Source organism: Dermochelys coriacea, chromosome 10 (genome assembly GCF_009764565.3).
Source record: "Dermochelys coriacea isolate rDerCor1 chromosome 10, rDerCor1.pri.v4, whole genome shotgun sequence".
Classification (NCBI taxonomy): domain Eukaryota; kingdom Metazoa; phylum Chordata; order Testudines; family Dermochelyidae; genus Dermochelys; species Dermochelys coriacea.
In genome coordinates, this window is record NC_050077.1 from 85277310 (window position 1) to 85295503 (window position 18194).

Here is an 18194-nt window from a genome sequence, read left to right on the forward strand (position 1 = left end):
TGTCTGTGTCCAGCCAAGGGGGGGAGCAGAAAGTCCCACCACTCATAGAATCATAGAACTCACTGAGCCAAGTCCATTGTCACGGGCATACAGGCGCTAGTGTAAACTGTAGACATTGATCCAGGGAGCTAGAACCGTGCTTCGTCGGCAACAAACCTGGCCGAGTGCCTTTGCCTCTAAACCATGTCTGTGGTCTTCTTGGGCAGTTTGATCACAGTCTGCTGCGTCGGCTACCTGCACAGGGCCGGCACAGCCCACAGAGCTTACACAGGCAGCCAACAACTGACAACACTTTGTCTGATGCTGAGAGCACCATCATCAGAACAAGACTCGTTTGCTTGACTGCATGGAAACAGTGACAAAAGGATCTTGTGCCATGAAGCTAAATTCCCACTATTGCTCAAGTTAGAAGCAACTCCCTCTTCACAGCAGCTGTCACAGGACGACTTTCAGAAGCACCTGGTGCTTCCTCACTCTTCTGGAATGGCAACAAACTCCACTCTTCTGCTTCAAGCCACGCTTTTCTGAGGCACTGCTAGGGTCCAGGAACCTGATTCTACATTGGTTTTTTGGGGAGAGTTATCAGAAGCATCTAGCTCCCATTTTCAAAAGAGACTCTCACTTGGACAGTTCTCACTGAAAGCTCCTATGGCATTTTTGAAAGTGGGACAGTGTTGTAATTGGACTTTGATGCTTTTGAAAATTTTGCCCTTCGCCATTCATTTCAGAGCATCTCAAAGTCCTGTTGCAGCAGCCCAACTATTAAGTGAGCCATCTGAGAGTGGGGAGGGTGCTCGGTATTCCTTGTTGAATATCTCGTTTGTGAGCTATTTACCCTGTACCCAGCAGTAGAAAAAACCACAAATGTGTCAAACCTGCCAGCTTCCTTCAGGGAAAGTTAATGATGACAAGGTTATTACTGCCTCCCATAAGCTCTTAACATAGTCAGTAAAAATAGTATTTTGTAGCACATTCATAATATGAAATAACCACATTATACTTGAAGACGATAGTACATGCTTTTATGATTGTGTGTATATGTACACACGTAGTGTATATCATAGTGAAATGGATGGGACGCAAACTACCACGATTCTCTAACATTAAGAGCTCTCATCTTCTGTTACTAATATAAATACTCATTTCTATATCCAAGGTTTTCCAATCAAGAATAAGACAAGTTTCCAAGTCTTTTGATGTACAGTTGTCCAATATTTTTGCACCAGTCTTTCAAAGAATCATTTGAGCAGAGCAGAAATAAGAGATGTAGGGGTGCTCGGATTCATGGATTAAGAAGGAAAAAATGAAAAGCACAAGGAGATGTGTTGTCAAGGCAACTCTTCGACTGTAAGAATGAGAGAGAGAAGATGAAGTAAGAACAGTCACCACTTGTGTTATTTATGCCAACACTGCTCTCCAATTCCATTTCCTTTTCTGCAGGCAACCGCTGTGCTTCACTGTTACAGCGCTGTTTGGAGGGGTGAGTCTCTATAATTATGGGACACTGTATTAGGGAAATCAGTTTCTGAACAGTGTTGTGCCACCCTCAGAAATTCTCTTTTCCAGATCACAGTTGGGTGAAGGTGCAAACAGGGATTTAAAAAAAAAAAAAAAAAAAAGATCTGGTGCTTAGAGTCACGTGTCCAAAACTACGCCATTTTACGACCAAAAAAAGGCCGGTCTGCCTCGACTTCCCTGCTGTTCTTTAGCGGAGCTTCATTGCACCATGTCTGGACCACTCCTTCCTCCTTCTCCAGATGGGACTGGAGAGAATGACTGTCCTACACGGCAGCTCCTCTACCAATGGGTAACTGGAGAACTTGGGCCCATCTTAGCTCTCACCCCTCTGTAAAGGGAGAGCAGCTCTGAGGTTAACAGAATTACAGCCCGTAGAACTTGGGGGCAGGAACCCAGAATCAGGCCCACTGTTTGCAGATTGGGGGGTCTCACTTTATAAAATGTGGTCCACCTGGTGAGGACGAGAACGCTCATGGCAGGGACAAGTGAATATCTCTGGCCAGTAATCTGACTAGATCACCATAGTAGTCCTTTGGCACTGGAGTCTTTGAATGAGGGGTTGGTTTGTACAGGACATTCTCTGTCTCCGGAACAGGGAGTGTGCTCAGAGGCATTTCTTGCTCTGACCCCTACTATTGTCTCTGCCATGCAGGAGGAACCATTTGTCCCAGTTCGCACCCCTGAGTTGTGTCAGGTACAACACTAATGCCCTGTTGCCCACAGCGCTGGTGTGTCAGACCCTCTCCAGACTAAGTGCTGGAATTTCAAAGGTGCCTCTCACCTGCTTAAAGCTGGTTTCAGAGTAGCAGCCGTGTTAGTCTGTATTCGCGAAAAGAAAAGGAGGACTTGTGGCACCTTAGAGACTAACAAAATGTATTTGAGCATAAGCTTTCGTGAGCTACAGCTCACTGCTCAAATACACCTGGGAAAGAATTCTCTCTAGTAACTCAGAGCCTGCCCCATCTAGTGTCCCATTACCAGCCATTGGGGATATTTGTTGCTGGCAGTCGCTGATGGGCAACATGCCATTGTTGCAGTCCCATCACACCATCCCCTCCACAAACTTATCACGTTCAGTCCTGAAGCCAGTTTGGTTTTGCCCCTGCCCCTTCTCCCCTTGGGAGGATGCTCCAGAACTTCCCTCCTCTGACTGTTAGAAACCCTTGACTAATTTGAAGACTAAACTTGTTGATGGCCAGGTGACAGTCATTTGTTATCCCTCTGTTGTATTTATAGAGAGCAATCTCTCCCCTCTGCCTTTGTTTGGTTAGGCTGAACAAGCCAAGCTCCTAAAGTCTCCTCTCATAAGACAGGTTTCAGAGTAGCAGCCGTGTTAGTCTGTATTCGCAAAAAGAAAAGGAGTACTTGTGGCACCTTAGAGACTAACAAATTTATTAGAGCATAAGCTTTCGTGAGCTACAGCTCACTTCATCGGATGTTTTCCACCAAATGCATCCGATGAAGTGAGCTGTAGCTCACGAAAGCTTATGCTCTAATAAATTTGTTAGTCTCTAAGGTGCCACAAGTTCTCATAAGACAGGGTTTCCATTCCTCTGATCACCCTAGTAGCCTTCTCTGCACCTCATCCAGTTTGAATTCATCTTCCTTAAACATGGGAGACCAGAACTGCACCCAGTCTTCCAGATGAGATCTCACCAGTGCCTTGTATAATGGCAATAACACATCCCTGCCTCTACTGGAAATACCTCACCTGATGCATCCTAGGATTGCATTAGCCTTTTTCCACGAGCACATCACAATCATCCCATGAGTCGTCAGTGATCAACTAATACACCCTGATCTTGCTCCTTCTTGGTCACTTCTGTTATATCCCCCCGCTTATGGAAAAAATTCTTATTGCTAGTCCCTAAGTGCATGACCTTACACTATTAAATTTCATTCCCTTTCTATTACTTCAGTTTTCAAAGGGCCACCCGCTCTTGTCATCTGATATTCTGGTGACTTCCTCCATATTGGCAATACCTCCCAACTGTGTGTCAGCTGCAGGTTTTATTAGCACACTCCCACTTTTTGGGAGGTCATGAATGACAACTGAAGCTGGCAGCCATTGAGAACGACGACAAATTTTCACCAGTTCATTTCACATGATTTGGATCTTCAGATGCTATTCTGTGATCTTGCAAGGAGTGGCTCATCTCTTCCCCCAGTTGTTTTGTAAAATTACTTCTAGCTCAAAGCATTGAAATTGTGGATCGTCACGTAGCCAACATTTCACTTTACATTCTATGGCAGTTCTATGGGACGGTTTTGGCTAGCAGAGAGAGAGAGAGAGAGAGAGAATAGGGAGTGACAGATATTCTCACTCACAGTATGGAAGCTCTGCCCACAGTTCCATGGTTAAGGCAAAGTTGAGCACTGCACTTAAAACAGAAATTCAACCCCTGGGTTATTTACGCCTATAGCAGATCACCACAAAACAATAGCACTTTGGACCAGTTTTTCAATGGTATTTAGGCACCTAACATCCCATTCATTTCAATGGGAATTTAGGTGCCTAAATACCATTGAAAAACTGGCTCTTACTGCAAGCATAATACATGTCGTGCTGAGGCGCTCTGGCCTGTGCTTTGCAGGAAGTCAAACTATATGATCAGAATGGTCCCTTCTGGCCTCAAATTAAAAACCGTCAAATCAATGAATGAATTTCTTGAAGTTGTAAAAGTCAGTTACTCAGTTTAATCTTTAACTCAAAGAATGGCTCCTTTGAGAATGTAGCCCTGTGTGTCAGGCCATTTTTGCCCCAAATTATCTCAGAAATGGGGAGTTTGAAGGGTTTGTGGTGGTCCGTGTAATTAAAATCCCCTGAAATTCTGTGCACAGCATATATTTTAGAAACTTCTTAGGAATAACCATCAATTTTCTTCCTCTCATTCATAAGGAAGAGTTTCAACTGCACAAATAATTTCCCGCTTTCAAAATTGCAGCAGTCGGAGGATGGAGCCTCTCTGCTTCCTCACAGCTTAGGGGACCACCACCATCCTGAAGTAGCTTTCCCTTATACCTCCTGGTCTTCTTTTCTTCCCTCGCCCCTTACACTCCCCAAACACACACACACACCCCTACACCCCTTTCAGTTGGTCTCCTGCATCTCTTCAGCCTCTCTCCTGCTCCTCGCAATCCCCAGTCTAGCTCTCTGCCCAATAGAGCAGCCACCATCTTCTCTGATCGCAGCCTTCAAAACACAGAGTTTGTGACCATCTGTCGTGAAGGCAGACACTTCCACATGCTGAGGTCATAGAAAAATGGCTACCATCTTGCCTGGATTCAGGCCCATTGAACGAGAGAGAGTTGGCAGCCATTTTGAACTAGGGCAATTTCATAAGATTGAATCAGGAGTACAGAGGTCATTTAAAAGCCAGATTTAATTGCCAGACTCACAATAGAAGAGTTTGCAAGAGCTGGTCACGCTAGCAGACTGGTACACATCTCAGAATGGAGGGAGAAGGGAAGTGCCCGGGACCATGCAGGATGTGGGACAGGTCCCACCTTCAGAGCGTGCATCCACCACCACCACTGACCCTTGGGACTCCAGACCAAAGTGTTTATTTCTTTCTACCTCAGATGCTGTAGATGCTCTATTATTTTTGGCTGTGGCAATACTGGAGGTACTGATGTGGCAGCAGAGAACCCAGCCTCGTTCCAAGCAGGACCACAGCAGCATAGCTAAGGCATTACTGAACTTTACAACTGGTCTACTTTGACTAGTAGGGAAATCATTTTTTAAAAACCCAAATAAATCTTAGCTACCCCTTTTGACCTGAGCGTTTAGCCTAGATTTAGGGTCTTTGGGGTTTCCGTTAGGAGGAGAAATTGATGATAGAGTAAGGTATTTTGTTCATACAATCCTGTTTATGAATGTGCACAAGGTCCACTTTTCTAAACAGAGTAGAAATCAAACAGAGGAAGTTTCTTTTCTCAGTTCCAAGCCTCTTTCCAGACAACGCACTACCCAGAAAGCTCTCTAGGCTGCTCCATGCCCCGCTAACCCCAGATTTTTCTGGTTGTGTCTTTGGCTTTCTGCTGCCTTCTGTCCATTTCTGCGCACGGACACCTCCAGACAATACCCCGCAAAACCCCTCTGCCCACAACACTCAGTTTGACTGTCTTGCATATGGCCTGTATTGCAGGTTTGGCTCTGATTGTTTTTAAATCGATCTTACTCCAAGAAGGAGCTTACCTGCATTTTACTTGTATTCTGAATCAATGGTGGCTGTCAGGCCCACCAACTTCAAACAGCATCTCACCAACCACCATCACAGCACTCACACTCACCACCAGCTTAGCTAGGTTAATACAAGCTGCAGACACACATCACGGAACAGCACACGAGTCTGCTCCAGAGCTCCTTTGCATGTTAAGAGTTGGCAATGCTTGCTAGAGAGGGCATGGGCTCGGCCAGCCAGGGGCAGGCCCATTCAGTCTGTTGGGGGCTCTGCAGCAGCACTAACAGAAATCAAAAGGCATCCCCATTACACCAGGGGTGTGTATTTGGCCCCATGGCTTCTTTCCCTTCCCTCTGCACCGCCTGCCCCAGCCTTGAGTTAGTGCTAGCGTTGAGAGCAAGGTCTCCTGGGAGAGCAATTCTCTGTGCAGGTCTTGTTCTGGAGCTAGTTGGGAAGGCTGAGATGTTTTAACTGGACACACGGTCTGTTTCTGTTCCCTGACTGGACAAGTAGAACTTTTAGGATCAGGTTTGTAGTGCGATTACCAATGAACACGACTCAGAACTCACTTTCCTAATTTCAAGTGTTCAAATATATCTGCAAAGTAAACGTCAGGATAAGCACAACCAAGGTAAGAACTCTAAACGTATGAAGGGATTATCCAAAGGGAGGGTTTTGTAGCATTAGCCTAGCTCTCCCGACGTGCTGTTTGATGTACAGCTCCATATACTGTGAGGACCGATCTAGAGGGCTGAGTTTAGAAGAGAAATAGAACAAAAGTCACAAGGCAGCAGCAATTATTCGAGGGCTGGCACATGCTCGGTTAGTGAGCGAGTGTAGCCATGCCAATAGCAGGGAAGCCCATTAGATGGCCCAGGTGACCATTTAGTTGCTGGCCCTGCAGCCTAGGCCTGGCGAGATCAAGGGGGCCAAGGTGGTAAGTGCAGAGACTTGCAGTTATTTACTTGAGGCCGGAACGACTGAATTAACTGTGTGAAATGTCAAATGTAATTGCAAAACGAAAAGCGCACACTCTATCCAGTGACACATTGCAATAGCATTTCTATTTTCAGACCTTAACACAAGTTATTAGAGTCAAAGTCTAACTAATGCACAACACTGTCAAGCAAACGATGGATGGTGACCCAGATTTCCCCCAACTCTAAATGCTACTCATTTAAAGAAATGGTTTAAACTTTTGTTTGCTCTTCAGGTAGGAGTTCTATGGGGAAGAGTTCATGAGTTTCCCGGTCCTTATGGATGGAGCAGGGTAGTGACACTGCACACAGACCTGCCTGATTTTATTTCAAGAAAAGAATAATTAATGCTTCTCAGCCCACAGAATTGATATCACACAGTGAATTTCACTTGGGCCTGAATAGGAACACCGGCGATGGGGTGGAGCCACGCTTTGGGGACACCTCCCAGTCTGAAAGAGAAGATGCAGGGCCCTCTTTTGTACAGGTTCTGTCTTTGCCATGGGAGAAGTGCAGGACAAAGTGCTGGACACCGTGCTTGAGCCAGGCTGTGATCAACAAATGGGTTTGAAAACTTGGCTGTCCTGGTACAAAGTACCTGGAATCAAAGACGGGGCACTGGGTAGCTATTGCAAATTGCTGCTCTAGTTTTCAGCAGAGACAGCTACAGCACCTCAGCAACCTTGGGCTTTGGGACCACAATGGGGGCTTTGCAGAGCTAGAGCCTGCCGGACCTGGCCAATTCCCTGCCTTGGGGGCTGGGTAGTCCTCGCTGAAGCATGGTGGTGGCTCACTTCTGATTGGCTTAACTCGGACCAAGCAGACAAGTTGCCACCCAGACCGAGTTGTGCGAGCTTCCCAGACGCACCTGTGGGCCAGCACCGCAGCCACAAGTCAGGCCATGTGCACTCGGACCTCAGATGGTCAAATCTGGCCTGCGTCTCAGCGGTGTAATGAACCTGTGGAAGTGAAAAACGGGATAAAGGGAATTTGGATGCAGGCCTCTTAGTTCTCTCTTCAATGAGCAAGAGTCAGGCTAACTCTAACCGTCCCAACGCGAGACTTAAAGCAGGGCCTGGGCGAGTGGGAAAGAACTTCAAGAAATGTTGTTTTGACCTTGTGTAAGTTAAGAATGGAACGCAGACTATAGCAGAAATTGCTGAGAAAAATAAGATATCAGGAAGGAATATGTATAAACAAGATGCAGCTGTTGAATATTATTGCATGTAACAAAAGGTATAAATGCTTGCCCTAATTGTTTATCTTTTGAGAGACCTGCCGAGGAAGGGGTAATACCTGTCCATGTGCACTCTCTCCCTCCTTGCAATTGCTAGAGAATAAAGACCGTCTCTGACTTGCTGCAACCAACCAAAGAGCGAAGACTCTGTTTTCTTCCACAAAACCCCAAACTATGGGATGCCTATGGTGGGTCACTGGCAATGTTTCGCTCAGCTTGAGACACACCTGAAACCATGGCATGCGCCTGCCAGAAAGGTCATTCAACTCACCAGCCAAGTATTAGCCTGGGATAGAGTCACGTTCTTGCTGTGAATCACTGCTGGAAAGGTAGAGGGGGAGCCTCACACCCTACAGCTATTGGGTACAAACCATAGATTGCATCACTACCCACCCACTGCACTTCAGTGACAGACGGTTTGTTTCAGGGGCTCTGCGGACAAGTTGTATTTGCCATTTCAAATATTAGGACCACCCAGTACACCTGACTCCACACCCTGAGCACAACCCAGTTTAAAGAGTTACCCGAGAGGAAAGCAATCAGCTACTTCTGTTTAAACACAACCCTTCCTTGAGTTACTATGTGTCACAGAGTCCCTGGGCGATTCTCTGGAACTGCTCCCTATGAAGCCAGGCAGGACTCTGGGGAAGTCTCCTCTCTGGGAGCAGCCTGTCTTCAGGACACAGCTCACCCGGCTTCCCCCTTCCTGGGGCTGACCTCGGAGCATCCAGCATCCTCTGCCCTCCGTGTGCTTCCCACCGCGAGTCCGCCCAGGTGGGGTCCTGGGGAAGCCAGAGGGTCCTGCCCCCCAACTCCGCAGTCAGACGGGACTCTCAGCCAGCCAGTAAAACAGAAGGTTTATTAGACAACAGGAACATGGTCTAACACAGAGCTTGTAGGTGCAGAGAACAGGACCCTTCAGCTGGGTCCATTTTGGGGGGCAGTGAGTCAGACAACCCCGTCTGCACTTCACTCCTCATCCCCAGCCAGCCCCAACTGACTCCCCCTCCAGCTCCCCCTCTTCTGGGCTTTGTCCCTTTCCTGGGCCAGGAGGTCACCGGATTCCTTTGTTCTCCAACCCTTTAGCTCTCACCTTGCAGCGGGGAAGGGCCCCGGCCATCAGTTGCCAGGAAACAGGGTGTCAGCCCTTCTCTGTGTCCAGACCCCTGCACACACCTGCCCTTTAGGGCTCTGCAATGATCATACACCCTTATCCCACCACCTAAATACTTAAGAACTGCCTAGGGGAAACTGAGGCACCCACACACTATTCAGACGAAACATGAAGAACAGTCCCGCTTTGTCACCCTATGGCAATGTCTCCAGGCTGGCAGTCATGGCTGTATTTCTCCTCAGTTTAGTTTCTTTACAGAGATAACAGGATTTCATAGCAAATTATCCCCCCTTCTGGTAAATCAGCGACACAGAGTAATTCACATACTCCGGAGGCATGACAGCATCGTGTCTGGAGTCAGAGACCGAGCTCCGATCCTGCAGAGCTGCTTGGAAACACACAGGAGCAGGAACGTCTGTGCTGATGGCCACAGGAGCTGGGGAATCCGCGACTGGTATTGGGCCTGCCTGGCCACTCCCTAGCACCACCCACACCTGGTGGGAGTCAGAGATCTGGCCTGGGTGAAGACGAGACATGACTGGGGCCACTTCACACCTCCCACTCATGGCAGCAGAGCAGCCCTGGGACCATTATCAGCTTTCAGCAAGGACTGGCCAGCTCTACAGCTGGAGCAGAGGCTACTCAGAATATGCACCCCCAAGCTGCTCTGTGCACCCCTCAGCTGTAGCCGAGGATTTGTAGCCCGGGGGGGGGGGAAAGGAAGTTGGGTGTGAAATTTAAGGAAGTGTGCTCCATTTCCAGTGACCAACAGGCTGTTAGCTCTACCCAGAGCGATGCGGAGCCCGGCCCATAGCATCCCAGAGGACTCTGGGGGTGACAAGAGAAGAGAACACCCCAGCTGCTGGGCTAAGTCCTGGGAACCCTTGCCCCTGCCAGCCCTTCCCCTCCCCTGGAGTGGGGGCCTTGTGGCTCTTGGTGGGGCAATTGAAATATTCAGCAGGGCAGGGAGCAGACCCTAGGTGGCCCCCTGACTGCTTGAACCGTCACACGCTCGGTCTAGCCCAGCAATATTTCATACAGCATAACCAGCTACAACAGGAGAGACAGACCCCACCCCACAAATCACAGCAGCCTCATGCATAGGGCACTTTGCTCCATGGTTAGGGCCCTCTGAGACCTGGGTTCAGATTGAGCCAGAACTTGAGCCCGGGAGAGAGAGGGTTCTTCCTCCCCCACTGGCTCCCTCATGACTAGTGCTTCATTTCCTTTGCTCTTATAAAAAATACCTAAAGTCCAAAAGGTTTTGAGTTAAACGGAAACAAAAATAATTGTTTTCCCCAGACCTGCCAGTGAAGGGGGGGCATTTGCACAGCTCTATTAAAGACAATGCCTAGGTACGGCAAGGGACGCATTAAGGTTGACCCAGTAAATTTCATTCTGGCATTTCCTATCTGCCAAGTGCTTGAGTCTGCAACCTTACTAACGTTCTTTAAACCAGCGGGGGTGAGTGTGTGTATACATAGGATCTGCTTTAACAAACTAGATCTAACACGCTCTGTGTGACAAAGCCAACGTTCACGGATTACCCCCCCATTCCCAAGTCCTGATATGCACATAGAGCAGGACCAAAGAGGCAGGCCCTGCTCCTTTCCTCACGAACACACCTCAATATTTTGACTCAGACTCGCTATTTGTCATTTATCCATTTCCTTATTTTATGGTAATCACCGCACCAGCTCCCTGATCTAATTCTGGATGGCAGGTGGGTGGGGAAGAGAGATCAGAAGACATTTTCCTTTCCCACGCGCCCCCCCCCAGCAATTTCTGTTGGAGGGTAAGGCCCTTTGGGAGATTTGGGGCTTGAGCACTGTTGAGTCCTGGCCTTGGGAACAGCCCCAGAAGAGCACTCACAGTTCAGCCTGGGACACTGACCATTTCTGGGGGTCCTTATGGGGCTCTCTGTAAATTCCTGAGAGCAGCAGCAAACCCATGCACTGCACTAGAGCACGTTCTCTGCATACATGCCAGCTGGTAGGCAACTCGTGGGCAGTCCAGGAGAGCGATCGGCGGCAAACAGACCTGGAAAAAACAGCTTTGTCCCTTCGCTGGCTACAGTAAAAAAACCAGACCTGAATCCCAACAGGAGTCTGATCCATGCAGATTCCCCTGGCATTGCTCACACTGCCCCAGGAGCAGAGCCCGGCACTGGACACTTGCTGCATTCCCATGCTCCCACACAAACCTGAGTCATCATTTTGAGACACTACATTTGCTTCTAATTCATTTAAGAAACTAGTTGTTTTTCAGACTCTTGGATAGCGTCTGATTCATGTCTCCTTTTGCTGGAGACTTGCCACGTTCATTCAACAGAAGCAGGGTGGGCTGCAAAGCTGTCTCTACAAGAAGAGAGGCTAGGGGAAGTGTCTATGCTGTGGGGGGGCTCTCGTCCATTCCTTTGCACTGAAGAGGAAAAGAAGAAACATTGGCAAGTCACCTGTAGCAAAGTTAAGGGTAGCAGCACTTTGTGTCAGGTCCACCGGGCAGGAACCAAGGTTAGATGGAGGTTATTGATCAGAATCAATGGGCATTTACAAATGAATGCTCACACTTCATTTGGAGAATCAAGCCTTGCAGCTGCACATGGGATTACTGTGGCTGCCTGTGTATGGTGACACCTGTGAGCACAAAAGGGACAGGGAGCTGTGTGACAGCATCCACCAATGGCTAGTTCTGATTTGCAAGTGCAATTGCACGAGCGATTCAGGGTGCAACACGCATGCATTTTTTGCATGCATCTCATTTTGAAAGTTGGGCCCCAGATGGCAATGTGTAGACTTGCCCACCCCCACAGAGTAACGCTGTGTGTGGGAGGAGTGGGAAGCGTGAGCACATTTCAGGGGAGGTTTGCACGCTGGGGAAATGGCTCAACAGGAAAAGAGCAGCAGGTCTTTTCCTCACAGCCTAGCACCAAGGAGCAGAGGGTGGGGTATTAGCTGGCTCAACACACGAACTTCCCAGGTTACAATTCAGCCCCGTCCCAGGAGCACAGTGCTTGGGCCCCCTGCCTTCCCAAAGGCATTCTGTCCACCCTGCCTGCCAAGCAGCCCCGTGTATCGACCGCCTGCGCAAAAGAACCATGCTGGGGGTAGCACCCTAGTCACCAGAGGTCAGGGAACGCCCCTCTGCCTGCCACAAGGTGTCTGCCCTCTAGGTGGGGGAGCACGGGGGCCACTCTCCATACACTGTAGTTCCAGACAGGCCCAGCCTTTGTTTGTATTGGGAGGAGAGGGACAAGGTACCAGATCTAACACTGAGGTGTCCCCCAGCTGGAGGGAGGGTATCCTGCCCCCTCGGCTGGCTCCCCTGCGTTGCAAGCCACACGCCATTCCCTTGACAGGCTGTTTCACCCCAGGGAAGCTGGTGTGATGGCTGTTAGCGGAAGGGGCTGACCCAGAATCTCCTGCCCACAGATCAGCCTGTGTGGGCTGGAGGGCCCTGCGAGGACTGACAGTCCCTGCTGCAACGGCACTGGGCGAGAACTGGCAGACGGTATCCCCAGGACGCCGGCTGGACATCGCCTCACAAGTGATCGGCCCCCTCTGACAGCCCCGGCTTTCAGGGAGCTTTCCAATGGCAGGACTCCAGGACTCCCTAACTTATTCCTGGATTATTTTTAAACCAACAATTGCTATAGGAACGTCCGCCCTCCCTGCAGGGACACAGCCCCTTTTGGAAGCACTGCAGCACTGGTTGCCTCCTGGCTTTATTTATTCACTGCATAGGAGGCCCCGGATCTTTGAGAGATGCTCTGTCTTAGCAAAACCCAGACAGCCACAATTCCTTCCCGAGAGCTGGCCCAGAGACTCCCTGTGTTCAGATTCACTAGCCGCACCATTTCACACCAACACTACAGCACGCACTATGGCTCAGGGAGACATGCAGCTAAGCAATGCAAGCACATAGGGTCTGGCTCTGTCAGCGACCAATCCTGCCTCGGTGCAAGGGGCTGGACTAGGTGACCTCGGAGCTCCCTTCCACCCCTGCATTGCTAGGAGTGGATTTCCCATTGGTTTATCACAATGGTAATTAGGCTCCGAAACAGGGTCTCCTCAAACCCAGCATGTGATCCTGTCTCTGCCTCAGTTTCCCTGCTCCCCTGGCCCACTCACCTGCCAGCACATCAGCAGGGTTCCCACCAGTGTCATTACCTCGTTCTCTTTCCCAAGGTACACTTTTAGTGTTCAAACACAGCTCAGCATCAACCCAGACTGGTAACCATGTCCCGCCACCTAGCCCCACAGCTGCCCTCCAAGGAGAGGACGTAGGACTAGCCACAGGTGGAGCTATGCCCAGTCTCTTTCTAGGGCCATCCCACCTGTAACAGGCCCCAGAGGAGATCAAGATCTCGGTTTTGCTGCGTGCTGGACACAGGGCAGGAGAGACAGCCCTGCCACACAGCACTTACCATTTCACTAGACAAGACAGACAAAGGGTGGGGGAGAGGGGGGTTATCCCCAGTTAACCACCACTCACTGCCCTAGCTTGGCCTCCATCTTACGGCCCCATTCTGGGCTTTGCTTAGTCTTGGTGCTCAGAACTCTTTCAGGTGCAAGCCTTTTACACAGACGTGCCTCCTTGTTTTCAGCCAATCACAAAAAGGAATTAACCAGTCAGGATCCCAGATTGTGTCGTCTATGGTGGGACCCGCTCCCCTCCCAGGGGCAGTGGGATTCAACTCCCTGAAGAGAGCTGTCCAGGGCCACTGTGCCACCTGCATCAGCCCTCTGGGGGCCTGGGCCTTCCACAGAGCCACGGCCTCCATGCTAGCCTCCTTCCCTGGGCTTCGGCCTGCCCCGGGGTGCAGAAAGCAGAGAGTGGGTCTACTATCTAGCTCTGGTCAGGGCCACACTGGACAGACAGGGTCCTTTAGCAGCCATTAGCCCACCCTGAAGATGCTGCAAAGGACCCTGCAAAGGAGCCCAATTTCCTTTCTCAATCTCTCTTGAGATGGTCTCAGGAGCTCAAGCGCCATGGGCTGGGACACAGACACAGAGCTGGGCACATTTGGAGCACACTGTTTCTGCTCGGCCCTAGTTGCTGCAATGTGTGGGCCATGCTGAACTGGGAATGACAGGGCGACGTCTTTCCAAACAGGGGAGAAATGCTCAGATGCAACCCTGAGGAAGGAGATAATAACCTGAACAGAACAGAGCCCAGAAGTAACAGGTGATTTGGGAACAGCAGCTGCTACAATGCAGGGAAGTAGAGAATCAGAAGTGATGCAAACAGGCGATTATTTAAGAATTTAGGAGGGCTTCCTCCCTCAACCCAAGGCCATGAGAACAGTTCCTGCGTGATGTCGCGAGCTCAGTGCAGGAGGAAGGCAGGCCGTTTGGGAGAGGAGAAGGGATCGTCCCACCTGCAGGGAGCCTGCTGAGCTCATGGGGTAACAGCGCTCTGGGGATAAAAGGCCAAGCCAGGAAAGGGGATCCAGGGAACTGCTGCTCGGGTGTGACGTACCTGGAACTGGTGGTGGCATGCTGCCGCTAGGTGCATGTGCCACCCAGCCAGGTGCCCATTGACACTGGGCAGTAGGATTCCTCACTGGGCCCTGAGACTGCACACTGGGAGAGCCTGCCAGGGCTGGATGAAGAGTAACCCCACAGACCCCAGCTCTCCCTGCTAGGCCAACCCAGACAGGCAGGCTCCTGGGGTGCCCTGAATAGCCACCTGACCCCATGCAGGGGCCAGGGATGCTAAGCAGCAGGGGCAGCCTGGCTTTCCTGCCAGAGTGAGAAGGGAACACCAAGCACAATTATCATGGAGCGGTGCATTGGCTCACTGCAGCCAGTGTTGAAAGTGCCTGATTGTGAACCCTGGTGACCCTTCTCCAGGGCCTGCCTTATTTCCGATGGAAACACAAATATCCCAGCTCTTAGCGACAGGTGCTTTATTCCGTGCGCACGATACCCAGCACAAAGGGGTCTGGCTTCTAGGTGCTACCCAATGCAAACCCCACATTCTTAAAGAGCCCCACAAGAGGGGTGCCTAAACAAAGTATTTGACGGCACCTGGCCCTGGGAAGGAGTTTTTGGCATTGTTGTTTATATCCAGTAACTGCTAGAAGCCCCAGCTGGGATTAGGCCCCATTGTGCTGCACCAACAAGGAACCAGGAGCATGTTTGCCCCAGACCATTCACAGTCGTGGTTTATGACAAGCCCCACCAGATGGAGAAACAGACTGACAGGCCCAGGGGACAGTGAAACAAGTGTGTTTTACCCAGTGCGAGACATTTCCTGTCTAAAAGCTTCACCATCCTTATTCCAGAGATGGCAGCCGGAGGCGCAGAGACATTCAGGCTCTGCTCCTGCAAAGAGCTCACTAGGCTCTTCGCTGTAACGCCTGCTTGCAGGCTGCGCGCTAAGCACTGGCAGGATCAGGGCCAGGGCCATGTGCCCAGTCACACCTGGAGCTGGCATAGAGCTGGGAACGGAGCCCAGATCTCCTGGTATGTGGGGCACAGGCTGGGCCTCAGGAGAGCCTGGCTTTGGGCACACCTCCTTCCTGGCCTTGCTTCTCCCCAGTTACACACACAGGGTTTGTGCGCACGCACACACCAAATCCTGTTTGTAAGAGAGACATCTCAAAAGCAAGCACTCTGTATTTCATGGCAGGATCACTACATTCTCCTGATTTGGACACTGCTCTGAGAGCCCTGTGCTCCCGAACAAACCAGGTGTTCTCTCGCCTGTTAAAAAGGATGAATTCAAACTGGAGCAGGTACAGAGAAGGGCTACTAGGATGATCCGAGGAATGGAAAACTTGTCTTATGAAATGAGACTCAAGGAGCTTGGCTTGTTTAGCCTAACTAAAAGAAGGTTGAGGGGAGATATGATTGCTCTCTATAAATATATCAGAGGAATAAATACAGGAGAGGGAAAGGAATTATTTAAACTCAGTATCAATGTGGACACAAGAACAAATGGGTATAAACTGGCCACCAGGAAGTTTAGACTTAAATTAGATGAAGGTTTCTAACCATCAGAGGAGTGAAGAATAGCCTTCCAAGGGAAGCAGTGGGGGCAAAAGATCTATCTGGCTTGAAGATTAAACTCGATAAGTTTATGGAGGAGATGGTATGATGGGATAATGTGATTTTGGTAATTAATTGATCTTTAAATATTCAGGGTAAATAGGCATAATCCCCTGAGTTGGGATATTAGATGGATGGGATCTGAGTTACCCAGGAAAGAATTTTCTGTAGTATCTGGCTGGTGAATCTTGCCCACACGCTCAGGGTTTAGCTGATTGCCATATTTGGGGTCGGGAAGGAATTTTCCTCCAGGGCAGATTGGAGAGGCCCTGGAGATTTTTCGCCCTCCTCTGTAGCATGGGTCACTTAGGGAGGCTTCTCTGCTCCTTGAAATCTTTAAACCACGATTTGAGGACTTCAATAGCTCAGACATAGGTGAGGTTTTTCATAGGAGTGGGTGGGTGAGATTCTGTGGCCTGCGCTGTGCAGGAGGTCGGACTAGATGATCAGAATGGTCCCTTCCGACCTTAGTATCTATGAATCTATGAATTCTGATTGCCACAAGGGGTGATGTACTGCCATCGTTCAGTTTAAGTTCAGATACTGGAGAGAAATGACACTTATCTGTTACCATGGCTACCAGGCGAAAGTACAAGATACAAGCTAAGGGCCAGGAAAGGAACGTTTCGGAGGAAGATGATTCTACAGACAATGACCCTGGACAACACATTTGCTGCTTGGCCCCATCCACAGCCTACCTCCCCCTGTCTCCAGCTGCTTAGTCTCCCCTGGGATCCTGGCCTCATGGGGTGCCCTCATATGCCATGTACTGGGACCAGACACCCCCAGGGCAGGGGGGCTTCTGTGGTGCCGTGCTAACAATTTCTTCTTCAAAGAGCTTCTCAACCAGCTTCACCCAGGTGCTTCTCGTCCGTTCACCACCCCTCGGTGGGGGGAAGGACAGGGCACACATTTATTTACCTAAATAAAGCTTCAGAATAAAACTCAAAGTCCCAAAGCACAGCCCATCAGTTCTCCCCTCACCAGCCCGCTTCTAGGGCTGGTCCCACCTGGGGTCACAGGAGCAATGTCCCACACCCCAGCCCTTCTGATGGAAAACCCTCATTCCCAGCGGCCTCCAAGTCCCCCTGCCTGGTGTCTTTCCTGCTACCACCGCTCCTAGGTCCTACCTGGCTGGAACCTCGGGTTTCTGGCTGCAGAACAGCCTGTCTTGGGGGGCTCCCTGCAGAAGCCTTTCTTGATCCTGCAGTTTCCTGAACTTCCCCCTGCAATGCAGCTGCCTGGGCCCTCTAGTACCTGATCCAGCCCAGGTGAGCCTAGTGCCTCTAATAATCAGGGTGGCTGGCCCCAGGCCCCTCGGCCCTTAAGGGGCAATCAGCCTGTTACAGGTGGACTCACAGTAAATCACACTGAAATGGGTCCCAGAGCTCCAGACGGTGCCACTGCTGCCTTCTCCCACTCTCCGCAGCAACCTCCCTGAGAAAGGATGGGTCAGAGACAGGGCAAGGGCCAGAGGCAGTTTCTTGAGCGTGGTTACAGGGGGCTGGAACAGGAGCTGTACCATTGAACCAGACTGCTGCAAACTCTGGATCTGATGTAAACCACTTCAAGCCGGGGGTGTGGAAGCCCTCCCTACATCCCCAGTACCAGCACCTCTGCCTGGGCACAGCACTAACATAAGCACCCCCCGCGAAGGCAGGGCCGAGACCCACTGTCCAATTGCACCAGACACTGTTGTTGTTAGTGATTTGATTTATAAAATCATTCAGGGGCCTCTCCCAAGTGATGGAGCTTCTGTCAGCTGCCCTGCAGAGCAACAGATCCCCACCCCTTGTCGCATTGATTCCCAAAGCCCCCCACACACACACGCAGCAGCCATGGAAACAGGTGTGTCCTGCATGCACTGGGGCACCACACACTTGGGCTGCTTTGTGACCTCGGCCACGAGCCCACGTCACAGGCTGCAGGCCCAATCCATGCGGGGCTGGGCTTGGCCGTGGTCACCCTTGGACGCGCTCAGAGGAGGGTAATATACAGACGTGTGACCTGAATAACCCTGTGCCAGCGACTCGCTGTCTGTTTGTCCTTCTTCTCACTGACAGCCCTGAGCGCTCCCAACGGCAATGGTGTTTCCTTCTCGGGGAGAAA

The 18194-nt window shown here is 50.3% G+C and overlaps 1 long non-coding RNA gene across 1 annotated transcript in view; it reads right to left on the bottom strand.

The window, feature by feature from the left end:
- LOC122456100 overlaps nt 1-17331 on the bottom strand; it is a 41563-nt gene extending 24232 nt beyond the window's left edge. The window contains exon 1 of the long non-coding RNA XR_006274766.1: nt 17216-17331. This is a non-coding gene — a long non-coding RNA (uncharacterized LOC122456100). The remainder of the gene's footprint in view (nt 1-17215) is intronic.
- Nucleotides 17332-18194: the final 863 nt, after the last annotated feature.